Source organism: Schistocerca serialis, chromosome 8 (genome assembly GCF_023864345.2).
Source record: "Schistocerca serialis cubense isolate TAMUIC-IGC-003099 chromosome 8, iqSchSeri2.2, whole genome shotgun sequence".
In the NCBI taxonomy this organism is placed as follows: Eukaryota; Metazoa; Arthropoda; class Insecta; order Orthoptera; family Acrididae; genus Schistocerca; species Schistocerca serialis.
This window is the reverse complement of record NC_064645.1, coordinates 577,391,229-577,406,911: the sequence shown is the minus strand read 5'-3', so window position 1 is coordinate 577,406,911 and position 15,683 is coordinate 577,391,229.

Below are 15,683 nucleotides of genomic sequence, written 5' to 3'. Positions count from 1 at the left end.
GCAAATTTCCTATCACAATTAAAGTGTGACAAATAGTTTCGGTTGCTATCTGCAACCAACTTCAGATCGTTAAGTATGTGAAAAGGCGGTGAATAAGCACTGGAAAGCATAATTAGCTATCGTCATGCAATAATATGCATTCGTAAGTACCAAAACAATAACAGAATGTAGTTTGAAAACATCACCGTGAGCCAGGCAGGTTGTAGAACATAATTTCGCAGGATGTCGGTAATATAGGAACATGTCCAATTGCATGAGTAAAAGTTGGATCAAAAGCTCATTACTTGCTATACTATTACAAGCAATCAGCTTTTGCTCCAACTTTTACTTATGCAATTGGACATTTTCATACGTTACCGTCATCCTGCGAGATCACTGTCTACAACTCGGTCAGCTCACGGTGATGTTTTTAAACTACATACTGTTATTGTTTTGGTACCTATGAATGTATGTTATCGCATGACTACAGCTAATGTAGCTCGCCCTTTCACATTTTCAACGATCTGAAGATGGTTGCTACCTGCTACCTGCAGGTAGCAACCGAAACTAGTTATCGTATTTTAACTATAATAGGAAAATTGCGGTCTAGGCATTAAAAGATTTTTACCCTAAAAGATTTTATTTAATAAATTAATAAATTGTAACAACAGAATATATGGAGTACACAACAAACCTCAATAAGATAAACAGAAATGAATATATACAGGAAACTAGAGGATTATGAAGCGTGCGAAGTAATGGAAAACAGAGGATTATGTCAAGTTTAGAAGAGGAGAAGTATTAAGGTGTGTTTGGTCATTTAAGGTTAGATCAGAGCTGCTGTGGGCGAGATGCCTGTTGATTTACAGGGCTTCCAGCAGACAGCGCTCGGCCTTTGTTTGTTGAGTGAAGGCCTTGGGACTGTGGTTGGCAGCTGTGGCCCTCACTCTGTGCGCGCTCGGCAGATGTGGAATCACAATTCTGCAACCACTACCAGCTTTCGTGTCAGCCAGCCTATTCCTTTTAAACGCTTTACCACCACACTATCAAAGATGTCATTTACTGTGTCTTCGTGCCTCGATCTAAACGTGTAACGTCTTTTCTAGTGTTGTTTGCAAACAATGTAACATCTTAGACGCCGGTAGTCAATTAAAATCTAATGATGGCCTTGTAATACGAAAACTGGTTAACGCAATACATTAATCCTCTAAACACTGTTGTACTTCCGTGTTGATGTCTATGTAACTACATCCAACATCATCTACAAACCGCGTTGCACATTGTTGTCTTTGTCTGTTCCTGTTATTTTCCCCTCTGCTGATACTTCCAGTCCCATGTTAACTATTTCTGGATGCCGTATTTGAGGTCCCATTAACCTGTTCCTTCTTTTGGTAGCAGTCTTCCATAGGCTAATTTTCTCACGTGTTCTCTGCTTACTTCTTCATTTAGTCCATTATCTGTTTACTTTTTTTACATTCTTCGATTGCTTCACATTTGAAATGCTTCGAGAGTGTTCTTCCAGGTTATAGATGGTCCACGTTTCCCTTTCATACAATGTTGCGCTTCACACTTACACTTCCATTACTTCTTTCACCAGTAGCTGATACCAGTAATGACCTTTTACTGAAGAAAGCTTTTCTCGTCTGTGCAAATCTGTTACTGTTACTTCGTTGCTTCGTTCATCCTGTTTAATCTTACGAGATAGGACAAATTTTTCATTGCTGTGCCGTTTCCAATTTTGATGCTGATCAAGTCGTTATTCTACTTTCTGCTACCTTCCTTCACATTTGTCGTTGCTTTGTTTATCTTTAAGATACCTTGCTGCATATACTCTCCATTCTTTTCAAGAGACCTCTTGAGTCTTCCTTTCATCCAGCGAGAAGCGATATGTTATTGGCGATACTTATCATTGATATCTTTTCCTCTTGAACTTAGATTCCTCTTCTGAAATTTGATTTCACTTCTGTGACGTACGAGTTGAATAACTCTTTGAATGATCCTACATTAAACCGTTCTTTACAAGCATATATCTTTTTTGACGTTTCAGTTTTATTACTCCGTCTTTGGTTTTGTAAATGTTTTAGTTTATTCATCTGTATCTGTACTTCAGCTTTGATGTTTTAAAGAGTAGGAACAAATTATTTCATCTTACATTGTCGTAGACTTTCTCCAGGTCTACAAATGCGAGATACGTATCCTAATATTTCCTCAATTTGCCTTACATTATTAAGCACGATATCAGTACTACATATATGATACTTTTACCATTCATGGAACGAAACTGATCCTCATCTAGTCTTCCTACAATTTTTCTCTCTATTCCTATGTATGTTATTCCGGTCAGCAGTTTACAAGCGTGAACTGTCTGAGTAACTGTCCAACAGTTTAGCTATTTCAGCATTAGCTATTTCACGTCCTACTAAGCCACCTCTTACATAATAAAATTTGACAACCATGACACCTATTACAATAAAAGTTTGACCTCTTATATTAACAAACTTCTACAGCCATGACATCTATTCTTCTTTGGAGACATCGAAAAATGACTGTATGTATGAATCCCCTAATTTCATGATCCATAGTTGAAACATGCGAAGTAGGTTGCTGAATAGTCGCACAGTCTACCTCGAAAGAATGGTCTCCAAGTTAGTCCAGCAGGGTTCCGCGGGAGTAGCGTGTCGTTCTTCCAACGATGTCCGTTAGAGAACTTCTGTTGAACTTTCCTACTGACTACAGCGCCTTGATTCGATCCTAGCAGCGCGGCCTTGAAATCCTTCGACATCATGCGCCAGGCGTATTGAGGACTCCACTGAAGCAGTACTCGAGAATAAGCTACACTGGAGTCTTAGCTGCAATCTCCGTAACCGGGGAACTACAATTCGATTTGCCTTCCCTGCCGCTTGTTCTAAGTGTTCGTTCGAGTTCGTACCGCCTTGTTGTATTACCCCTACATATTTAAACGTGGCGTACACCAAGAGTTTACCTTTGCTTAAAATAATCATACTGCATTATACATTTCGGAAGTAAACAGTCCCTTCTTCAGATGTCCTAATTAAGTCTACAGACGTCATCTAAAAGTAAATATCATTCACTAATGTCAAATATAGCGTGCCTCGAATGGTACCGCATGCGACTGATACGCCCGCTATTAACAACTGTGACCTGGTCTCTACAGCTCTGCTGACTGCCTGATTGAAAGAAACGAAATTCTTGAATGAGGTTTTCGTTTGGAAGACGTATGCGGATTTCGAGTAATCAGAACAGCTATAGGGACATCTGAAGAAGTAATATGAATGTCCTAAATTAAAAATGTCATAAAGCAAGAATGCAATCTTTCTTCCTGCTGTCCATTATGCACGTCGGAGACACACTGATGGAAGCAAAATAGTCAGGAGGGGGATGAAAATAAAGGATGGAAGGATGTCAGTGGTAAGATCCGATGATGACATCACTACCTTCAGTGAAACCGAGGAAGAATTACAGTTGGTGTTAAATGAAATGAACAGTCCACTGATCACACAATATGAACTGAGAGTGAACCATAGAAAGACAAAAGTAATGGTAAGTAGCAGAAATGAGATTGGCGGTGAACTGAAGAGCTTAACTGCGCGCCACGTAGTAAATAGCGAGAAGGAATTCTACTACTTTGTAAACAAAATAGCCCATAGTGGACAAAGAATAAGAAACAGATTACCATAGACAAACAAAGCCCTCTGCATTAAAACAATTTTACTACTATCAAACGTAGGATTTAGTTTGAAAAAGAAGTTTTTGAGAATGTGCGTTTGGAGGACAGCATTCTATGGAAGCGAATCATGCGCAGTGGGAAGTCCGGGAAAGAGGAAAATGAAAGCTGCTCAGATGCGGTGTTACAGAAGGGCTCTGAAAATTGGGCGCACAATCGACTAGGAGCGTAATATGTAGAAAACATTGACAAGAAGAAGGGACAGAATGACAGGACATGAGTTAAAACAACATGGAATAACTTCCAAAGTACCAGAGGGAGGAATTTAGACAGGAATATATCCAACAAATAATTGAGTATGTCCTCAGATGAACAGGGGAGGAAGTCGTGGCGGGCCACATCAAACCAGTCAGCTGCTGATGACCTTCCCCCCTCCTCCCCCCCGCCTATCACTCCCCTCCCACCCTTACCCCAACACCACGACCCTAAAAAAAATAAACAAAAAACAAGCGAGTAGAAATTTACCAACTATACGATTAAAAAATACTTTTCGGTGGTGTTGAGCCACAATCGTGCAATACTTTTTAAAAGAGCAGAGCGCCATTTGATTGTGTATTATTATATTTATCTTTTGTTCAATACAGATTTCGGCTCTTATGCCATTATCAAGTACAATGCTAAAGGCTGTTAGAGTATTACTAAGTCATATTTGTTAAGGCAGTCCAAAGGAGATAAACATGGCTAACACACTTAATAATGGTCTAAAAACCTTTAGCAATGTACTTGAAAACGGCATAAAAGCCGAAATCTGGATTGTAAAAAAGATAAATATAATAATACACAGTCAAATGGCGGTCTACCCATTAAAAAAAAAGTTAAAATCCTATTTGGTTGGTTCTGCGAAGATATTTAGAGAGAGCTGCATCCTGTAAAGTGGACTAGTGTGCTCTGTTTTTTTTTTTATTTTTTGCAATCCTCCGCCGGCCGCGGTGGTCTCGCGGTTCTAGGCGCGCAGTCCGGAACCGCGCGACTGCTACGGTCGCAGGTTCGAATCCTGCCTCGGGCATGGATGTGTGTGATGTCCTTAGGTTAGTTAGGTTTAAGTAGTTCGAAGTTCTAGGGGACTGATGACCACAGCTGTTAAGTCCCATAGTGCTCAGAGCCATTTGAACCATTTTTTTGCAATCCTCCAGCGACGATTCTTCCCTGTAGACAGCAGCATCGTTCGCGAACAGTCAGTGGTGACGACCATTTAGGATTGACTTTGATAACATTTGATAACATTAACCGTCCTATGAGGGACATTCGCTTTCACTTTCACACATTCGCCTTCCAGTACAAGATTCTACATCTATATTCTGCAAGCCACTTTACGGTGTGTGGCGGAGTGTAATTTATCCTTTTCCTTTATACTTTTCCTGTTCTAGTCGCGTTTGGTTTGCGAGAAGAACGATTGCTGGTAAGCCTCCGTGTAGGCTCGCATCTCTTTAATATTATCTTCATGGTCTTTTCGGGAGATAGGCGTAGGAGGAAGCAACACATTGATTGACTCTTCTAGTAATGTACGCTCTCGGAACTTCAAGGTAGACCATAATGTGATGCTGAACGCCTCTCTTGCAGAGTCTGCCACTGGCATTGGCTGAGGATACCCGTGACGCTTTCGCGCTCACTAAGTGAACCTGTAACGAAACGTGCTGCTCTTCTTTGGATCTTCTCTATTTACTCTATCAAGCCAATCTGGTACAGATCCCATACTGTCAGGCAATATTCAAGTAGTGGTCGACGAGTGCTTTTTAAGCTACTTCCTTCGTTGATGGTCTACGAACCGTGCTGCGGCTCGTGTTGGTGCTGTTTGTAAGTTTCCGCCCTCTGTTGCAGGCCAGACGGTGTCGTTTAGTTGGCATGGTTGCGGTTGTTTGTCTTCTTCTCGTGTTGACTGGCGCCACTCGGTTTCGCAAGCGTTGACTGTCCACTAGTGTCAGCAGCGGCGGTTATCGATGTGTAGTAACTGTTGCCCTGTCTTTGGGGCGACGTCGTTGTTTTCCCGTGTCGTGTGAGTGCGGCAGATTGGTGGGGGACTCAGGAGGAGCCAGGTCCGTGCAATGTGAGAACACGCCGGGATCACTGGCGGCGCGCATGGACTGCCGCTTGGAAGGGCTGTGGTCATGAGGGTGCACGGCCTCGTCATAAACCAGATCCTGCAGGCTTTAAGATGAGTATATTTCAATCCAAGTAGAGAAACCTCCACCATTGTGACATCTCGCGATTCTCCAGTGACTCGGGTTTGTGTTGCTGCTCGTAGTTTCACCGAGGCGAAGAGCAGTGAGTGGAGTGTTTGGGGAAAGCGGATCTGATTAGCTTTCCTGGACTTCTAATTACTATTTACTGCGTTCAGCTTGTTACAATTTGTTAATTTCAACCAGCTGTATTTTTCCTGCATGGTGGCTGCTAATGCCCCAGTTACCTGCCCCAGGGGTTAGTGTATGTAATGGCAGTGTACATTTCATCGCCTTGCCGCTGCTGTCTGGTAAGGTGTATAGTTTTGACAGCTTTTTTGATTGTAGGCCGTCTGTGATTCTTCTGCTCTGGTGGTAGTGATTCCTTTCTCGTTCCGGGCGCTCTAAGTACAGTATTCTGGGGGCGTAGTGCAGTCCGCCAGTTCTGGCTTTGGCGTGTTGTTTCATTCTTGCATTTGGTTTATTGGACGTCAGGTAGCTTCAGCAAGATTATCATTAGTCATTCGTCAGACTGCCACTAGTCTGAGTTACCATCTTCTGAAGTGAATGCAGCTCTCGGCTGCCTATCTCATCGCTCGTGAAAATGTTTGTTGCTGGACCTTCTCAGAGATCGACTCCTAGAGCACTGTCTGTGACTAATCCTTCGTTTTATTATTGTATTATTTATTACCACACCTTGTAATGCCTACATTAAAGGTTATATATGTGTAGTTAATAGTTCTGGTCGCCTTCTGGAATAAATCTAGCAGTGTAAGGGTCGTGTTACTAGGTTACCATCAGCTTATTTCACCTGTTTGGTGGTCAGGTGCTTGTTTCTTTTAATTATCCTTTGCTTGTATTTGATGTTTTACAGCACGTTTCTAAATTTTTTATATAGTTGCTGTTCCTGGCGTGTAAGTCCTTCAGCCGTGATTGTGGTCATTTGCTTGAAAAAAAAGGTCGATATTTGAATTTTTGGAATAAGCTTAAAACCTTATTTACAGCCATTCCTGGCGTCTGATACCTTCTGCTATGTTTGTCGCGCCAAGCGGTTCTAGGCGCTGCAGTCTGGAACCGCGCGACCGCTACGGTCGCAGGTTCGAATCCTGTCTGGGGCATGGATGTGTGTGATGTCCTTAGGTTAGTTAGGTTTAAGTAGTTCTAAGTTCTAGTGGACTGATGACCACAGCAGTTGAGTCCCATAGTGCTCAGAGCCATTTGAACCATTTTTTATGTTTGTGGCCACTTACGTTTTAATATTTCAATACCTGTAAGTTGTAATTGCAGCGAGTACTTAAACATCCTTAATTTACTGCCATTCTTGGCGTGTAAGGCCCTCAGCCGTGGTCACAGTGGCTTGTTCTTTTTCTCTTTTTTTTTCTTTTTAACATTGTCTGTATCTGCATTTTATGGTGATTTGCTAAGTTGTAGCACACTGAAAACACTATTATTTACAAAGTTATTATTCCTTCATTAATAACGTGTGGTATTTTTTATTTAGTGTTGAGTCTGGAATTACTGTTTTAAAAATAAAATGTGTGTAACTGTAAAAGGCAACCAATAGTAACTGATTACGGCCCCCTCCACAATCGTAACCGAATCCTGCCTTCCCCTGACCATTCAGGTCTCAGTCTACATTTCCCTAGGATTCTTCCAGTGAATCTGTCTCGCATCTGCCTTATTCGCGACTAATTTTTTGTGGTCGTCCCTCTTCAGATCGCTCCGTATTCATACTCTAAATATTTTATAAAAGTAACTGCTTACAGTCATTGTTCTACAATTTTGTAAGCATACAATAATGGGTCTTTCTATATATGTCTTCGCAATACATTACATTTGTCTATGTTGAGCGTCAGTTGGCACTCCCTACACCGACCGTTGGTCCCCTGCAGGTGCTCTTGTATCTCGGTTGGTTGGTTCATTTGGGGGAGGGGACCAAACAGCTAGGTCATCGATCCCATCGGATTAGGGAGGGATGGGGAAGGAAGTCGGCGGTGCCCTTTCAAAGATTTGGTTTTGTTTTGCTTCAGGGCGCAAAAAAGAACTTGGGTCATACGCGTCCAAGTCAAAACTAAAGAACACGAAGCCAGAGAGGAGTTAAAAAAAACGACCATACGCCAGTCCCAGTTGACATAAGAGAAGACAGCTAAAAACAGGCACGTGGAGAAAGGGTTAAAAAAGACGCCATACAGAAACGGAGGTCCAAAACTAAAAATTAGATGACCTTCGCCATATTGCTTTGGCGGATGAAATGTAAAAGGCGGTCGACAGTCCGCGCGTCATTTGCTAAAATGGCCGATAATTCAGACGGCAAACCCAAGCGGGAACGTAAACGGTTAAAAAAATTGGCATTCAGGTTAAAAAAATGGGCATTCCGTTAGGAAATGGCGGACAGTTAAAACTTGGGCGCAATGTGTGCAAAGTGGTGGGGTAGCGCTACTTAGCAAATGACGATGGCTAAAAAGGCAGTGCCCAATACGCAGCCTAGTTAAGCCGGAGCTTATTCCCGTGAAGGGAGGACCGTTGGTAATGTCAAAGGGACACCACCTTCTGACTGACAGCAACACTGAGACCATCGGAGGGAATATAAGAACTAGAGGGGTGAGGTACGAGGACTGCAGCCTTGGCAGCAGCGTCAGCAGCCTCGTTTCCTGGCAGACCGAGATGACCAGGAACCCACAGAAACATCACACTGGCTCCACCAAGAACGAGCAAGTGACAGTTTTCCTGGACCCGCTGCACTAAGGGATGGGTGGTGTACAGCGCACGTAGACTTTGAAGGGTGTTGAGTGAGTTTGAGCAGGGGACACAACTGAAAAGGCTGTGCAGCCGGATGTACTCCGTGGCCTGATACAGGGCGAAGAGCTCGGCTGTAAATACTGAGCATTCCGCTATTTGCCTAAAGCGATTTAGAAAAATCGTGGAAAATCTAAAGCAGGATGGCCGGACGCGGGTTTTAACCGTCGCCCTCCCGAAAGAGAGCTATTGTACTAACCACTGCACCACCTCTTTCGGTCATGCATTTTGCTACAATTTTCTAGCGTCGCAACTTCTCTCTGTACGACAGCATCATCTGTGAAATGCCTCATGTAACTTCCGACACTTTCTACTAGGTCAAAAAATGGTTCAAATGGCTCTGAGCATTATGCGACTTAACTTCTGACGTCATCAGTCCCCTAGAACTTAGAACTAATTAAACCTAACTAACCTAAGGACATCACACACATCCATGCACGAGGCAGGATTCGAACCTGCGACCGTAGCGGTCACGCGGTTCCAGACTGAAGCGCCTAGAACTGCACGGCCACACCGGCCGGCTCTACTAGGTCATTTATGTATATTGTGACAAGTAATAGGCCTATAACAATCCCTTGACGCACGCCCGAAGTTACTTTTACGTCTGAAAACTTCTCTCAGTTCAGAATGGCACGCTGTGTTCTGTTTGCTAGAAACTCTTCAATCCAGTCACACAGTTGGTCTGACTTTGCATACGATCGTAATTTGTTCACTCGACGAATGGCTTTTGAAAGTAAAAGAACACAACGTCTGTCTGGGGGCCTGTATCTACTGCTTTCTGGGTATCGTGGACGAACAGAGCGAGCTGTGTTCCTGTTTGTTGAGCCAATCACATATTTCCGACAATAATATGATGGTATCTCACTTATGAGAGTTATAAGAGTCGAGGGACATGAAAGGGAAGCAGTGGTTGGGAAGGGAGTAAGACAGGGTTGTAGCCTCTCCCCGATGTTGTTCAATCTGTATATTGAGCAAGCAGTAAAGGAAACAAAAGAAAAATTCGGAGTAGGTATTAAAATTCATGGAGAAGAAATAAAAACTTTGAGGTTCGCCGATGACATTGTAATTCTGTCAGAGACAGCAAAGGACTTGGAAGAGCAGTTGAATGGAATGGACAGTGTCTTGAAAGGAGGATATAAGATGAACATCAACAAAAGCAAAACAAGGATAATGGAATGTAGTCTAATTAAGTCGGGTGATGCTGAGGGAATTAGATTAGGAAATGAGGCACTTAAAGTAGTAAAGGAGTTTTGCTATTTGGGGAGCAAAATAACTGATGATGGTCGAAGTAGAGAGGATATAAAATGTAGGCTGGCAATGGCAAGGAAAGCGTTTCTGAAGAAGAGAAATTTGTTAATATCCAGTATTGATTTAAGTGTCAGGAAGTCATTTCTGAAAGTATTCGTATGGAGTGTAGCCATGTATGGAAGTGAAACATGGACGATAAATAGTTTGGACAAGAAGAGAATAGAAGCTTTCGAAATGTGGTGCTACAGAAGAATGCTGAAGATTAGATAGGTAGATCACATAACTAATGAGGAAGTATTGAATAGGATTGGGGAGAAGAGAAGTTTGTGGCACAACTTGACCAGAAGAAGGGATCGGTTGGTAGGACATGTTCTGAGGCATCAAGGGATCACCAATTTAGTATTGGAGGGCAGCGTGGAGGATAAAAATCGTAGAGGGAGACCAAGAGATGAATACACTAAGCAGATTCAGAAGGATGTAGGTTGCAGTAGGTACTGGGAGATGAAAAAGCTTGCACAGGATAGAGTAGCATGGAGAGCTGCATCAAACCAGTCTCAGGACTGAAGACCACAACAACAACAACATCTCACTTATTGGTTGAAAGTAACAATCTACTTTTTTGCCTTCGCCTACTATTTTCAAGGTAAAAAGTTTGGTACACTACTGCTGTTTAGTCGATAAACACGCCCTAGTACGTTACGGAACGACGCAGTTTGAATTGAACCCGTGGCTTCGAACTTCGAAATCATTCTCGCCACAGCTGCGTTTGTCAGCGGGCCTTGACCCGTTCGAATCCCCTTCCTATGGCGATAGGATCGTAACGCTGAACTAGCACATTCCCCATTCTGATAATACAGCTTCACTAAAAGCGCCTTTTCAGGTAACGTCAACAAACTCCGACTGATGGCGCATCTGATTCTCTCTCTCATTACAGCTCCTTTTATACACGATTGCCATGCGCAGTCACTGACGTTTGGCTGTCCAGCGCCATCTATCGGACATTTTATGAACTTTGTTTTATTTTTGGTTCTAATAAATCCCCATGTCATTGCAAGCATGTGTGTCAATTTTTACCTCTCTATCTACATTATTCCGTGGTTTATTAAGTTTTCAAATTTATACTGACATTTTGATCACCCGGTAGATTATGATACCACTGATGGGGATTCTTAGGGTCAGGCCGTTTCAAGTGGAGAACGCTAGATGTTTCAGCCAGATTTCAGCCTCTTCCGTCCTTCCATATTCTGTAACCACCGAAGAACACAGACGTAGGAGCGTACATTGAAAGCTTCATGGATGCTACGAGAAGGTACGAGGCAGTTATCATCACTAAGATACTGTTTGTCGCAGCGTATTAGGGCGTGGCTGTTTTTCAACCTTGGATTATCCCTTTCGATGTGACAAGTTTCGTCAAAATCGATGATCATGACGGTATTTTGCCGTGACCTAACACCTAGCATTGAAGCAATTGTAACTGCAATCCTTCCCCCTACCACACTAGTTCTCACTGTCCTCTCGTCATCGGTACTGACCTGAAAGCGACAGAGAGCTCTTCTCAACGGCTGCCGAAAATCGTCTTCAAATAGACAAGGTGACAGGACTATTTCTCAAATACTGATGCTGACACTTGCGTAGGAAGTGAACCACAGTTCCAAAGATAGCATCCTTATCATGACAGTTAATTTCGTTCTTAAGGAGTTTGTTTGTCCGTAATGTACAGTGAATAATCAGCATTACGGAACATTATTTGTAAAATTCGCATGAAAGCTATCAGTAAATAATGTTCCATGTGCTGCCACCAATCGCTGTTTACTATCGGCAATCAGTTTCATATGAAGAAATATGTTGTGCGATTACCGGTTTCGTCTAGTTTTCTCATCTTTAGTTGGCACCGAATTTCCCGACCACAGTAATTTCGCTACCTGCCTGAAAAACAATGAATGCTTACAATAATTGCAGTTTTACGTAATTTGCAATACAGTCATGGAGTCTGCCGCAATTTAAACAAAGTTTACAAGACAGCAATGCACTGCCTGTAGATTTTTTGAATTCTAACAGGGCAAATATTTATTTTGTCTATTTTAATAGAGACTGTTCGTCACGTATAACAGTAGAATTGTTTATTTTATTCAGCACTGTGCTTTTAGAAGATGTTGCTGTGGACAATAGCTGTTATACTTGAAAACATAAAGAACTGCAAGTTAATTAAAAGATGTACGTTTAAAAATGTTATGGATCAGTAAGTTGAAGAAATAAGACAGTCAAAAGTGATTGCCAGCTATTAGGTAAACTGTGTAGGGTAATGAATTACTCAACAATGCAAACCGGAGACCCTGCCATGGTGGGGTCTAAACCGGTTGCATAACTAGGTAGAGCCGCCTTCCAATTCAAAGTAGCGCGCGATGTTACCTGCGGGTACAAGAACGGAAAGAGATCACGAACAATGCCGTGTGGCGGCAGTGATCGCTTTCTGTCAGTGTCATTAAATTTATTGTTGATGAGAAGAAGGAAGAAACGACAGTACTAAAGGAAAAGGTGGTAGAACCTGCAAGTGAAATGTTAAAGACGCGCAAGTCGTTCGTGCGCTGGTTGTAGGAGGGATGACATGCCAAGCAGGATTTAAGTATCTATTTCAAACAAGAAGAAAACGAAGTGTATACAATATATACTGTCCAGTCACATATATGTTACCACCTGTCAAAAGTCTGAATAACAACAGTTACGGTGTAAAGTCACGTGCCGTCACGTCAGTCGGAAACGATAGAGAAGAGATGGCTGTGAGATGACGTCAGGCAATCTCACGCTGGCCGACCCCTCTCCAGGACGACAACGCTACAGCAGCGGCCCTTATGTGAAGAGGACATAAGCGCCGCGACAGACTGGTGACGTCCCAGTTGAATAGCAGCTTCAAGACTAGGCACTTGTATAGTTGTGTGAATGCTAGTTACTTCATTTCTACTGTCTATGTAGCACAGAACTGTGATTGTTTACACTGAAGAAGTTTGCTTGCGACACCTCTGTGTAGTTGCAAAGTTAAGTATTATATGTTTATTTATAGTAATAAAACTCATGAACATTTTGCCGTCCGCACGTCTCATACAAATTTATTCACTTGGCGCCGGCAGCACTAACTTGGATTACTTGGCTTGTCACCGGCCGCTTGTCACCTTTCCGTTGATGACAAGCTTCAAACACATTGACTTTTGCGCGCTTTAATTTTTCCGGAAATCCTCTGTTTTGCCGTATTGTTCCACAAAGTCGAATTTTCTTTTTAAGTAATTTCTCTATAAGTTCTACTCTGTTATAATAATCACCCATGTAGAGGTGATGCCACTTTCCATTAGGTGTCAGTAGTTCCATCACTGTTTTTGTTAAAGGCTGTCCAGCTTCGGAATATATCATGAATGAGGAAATGTTTCCCGTATTTGAATCACACAGCATCCGAATGAGTATACCATATTTCGTAATTTTCGACGGACTATAAACTTTTAAATTTAACTGTCCACGCCATGGTATCATTCCTCCATGAACTGAGATGTTTTGACTGAGATTAAACGTTTCTTTAAACTTTTTGGAAAAATCATCAATTACGAATTGCACTTCGAAACGCCGGTCGGCCTTAACCGGTTTATTATTATTGTCGGAAAAATGTAAAAATTACAATATTTGTCTGAATCGGTTGGGGGACATCGTTTTGCGAAATATCGATGTGTCTATCAATGGATTCGTTGACCAATAATCATCGATCCTTACTTTTTTTACATTTCCCATAAGGACAGCAAGCCCAAACCATTTTCTAAGTTCGGGTCCCGCAACGGCGACAAATTTGGCATTTTTTTTATCCAGTTTCCTTCTATGGCAATTTTGACTGTAATACTTGTTGGTTTCGTTGCTAATATATTCAAATAGATCGTTCCCAATATATAATTCTACGACATCCACGACGCTCGGTGTATCTTTGGGAAATATGTGTGGACCTGGAGATCCTTCAAATTTATTATTGGTCCTCAGTAAATCAAAGTCTTTCTTCTTCGTCTGATTCATCCGAAACAGTTGGCAACCGTAGGGTCCGCCGCATTCTTCTTGGACGCATTTCACTATCTTCCGACGATTCTGCTTGACTTTCATTTTTTTTTTTATCCAATGTCTTCTTCCCAATCGGCCAAGTCGTCCAGAACGTCAGACAACACGTCCGAGCATTCATCGTAAATAATCGTATCGTCTCTTTCGTCTGCCATGGTGAAAGTACACAAGTACTTATAAAAACAAGAAAACTTGTTGATGTGTGTAATTTATTGTTACCTAAACAAAACACCAACAGAATGAAAAAGATACCAAAGTGCTGTCGCCGGCCACTGCGCGATACTATGCTCATGACACCACTGTAGCGTCGCCGGCCACTGCGCGATACTATGCGTACAAGTAATTTGTAAATACACTCTAAGGAAAAAAAAGACGTACCACTAAGTAATTACCCGAATGAGACAGAAATCTGTAGATGTGACGTTTATCTACAGACGAACAAATTATTGTAATTTCAGAAGAATTTTATGATTTTTTCAAGAGAAAGAGCTTGATAAATTGAGGAAATCAATAACGCGTTTGTCCACCTGTGGTCCTTATGCAAGTAGTTGTTCGGCTTGGCATTGACTGACAGAATTCTTCGTTGTCCTCTTGGGGGATAGCGTGTCAAATTGAGTCAAACTGGCACATTAGATCGTCAAAACCCCGAGCCGGTTGGAGGGCTGTTTTCTACATGCTCCAAACGCTCTTAGTTGGGATAAAGTACAGTGACCTTGCTGGTCAATGTAGGTTCTGACAAGCACGAAGACAGGCAGCAGAAACTCTCACCGCGTCTGGGCGGGAATTAGCTTGCTGAAATGTAAGCCCAGGATGGCTCGCCATGAAGGGCAACAAAACGAGGCATAAAACATCGTGGAGGTACCGCTGTGCTGTGTGGGTGCCGCGGATGACAACCAAAGGGTTTCTGCTATCAAAACAAATGGCACTTCCGAATGACTGCCGGGCCGTACGACGCACTACAGTGAAGTTTGTTTTTAGCTTTCTTCTGTATTTTCATTGGACACAATGAAGGTCATTGGAGTCACCAAAGGTCATACCTCATAGCCTGACAAGGAAGTGTCAGGGAAGACTGGTGGGACCGAAGAATGACTGCTAATGTCAAGCATCTGCCTGGTCAACCCCGGACTGTTGTGTGTAATGTTACAATATCACTCAAATACACAGCACCAGAATATGGAATGGCGTCAATTCTCCTGCTGATCACCAGTGTCACATATCTGGTTCAAAAATGGTTCAAATGGCTCTGAGCACTATGGGACTTAACTGCGGAGGTCTTTAGTCCCCTAGAACTTAGAACTAGTTAAACCGAACTAACCTAAGGACATCACAAACATCCATGCCCGAGGCAGGATTCGAACCTGCGACCGTAGCGGTCTTGCGGTTCCAGACTGCAGCGCCTTTAACCGCACGGCCACTTCGGTCGGCCCGTCACATATCTCTCGTCAGCCGCCTAGTAACGGTGTTTGCAGCTGCCTGCGTGATAATCACGTGTGTTGTTACGGTAATCAGCTTCACCTGCAAGGAGCTTGCTATCTTATTGTCAACAGATTAGCGCATCACTCTTCAAGCTTCTAGAAACACGCCTCGGCTCTATCTCAGCTGAGCATGATAAAGAACAAATTCCAGCACCAATACAGAACCTTTACACTCTTAGAATTTCAGATACATTCATCACA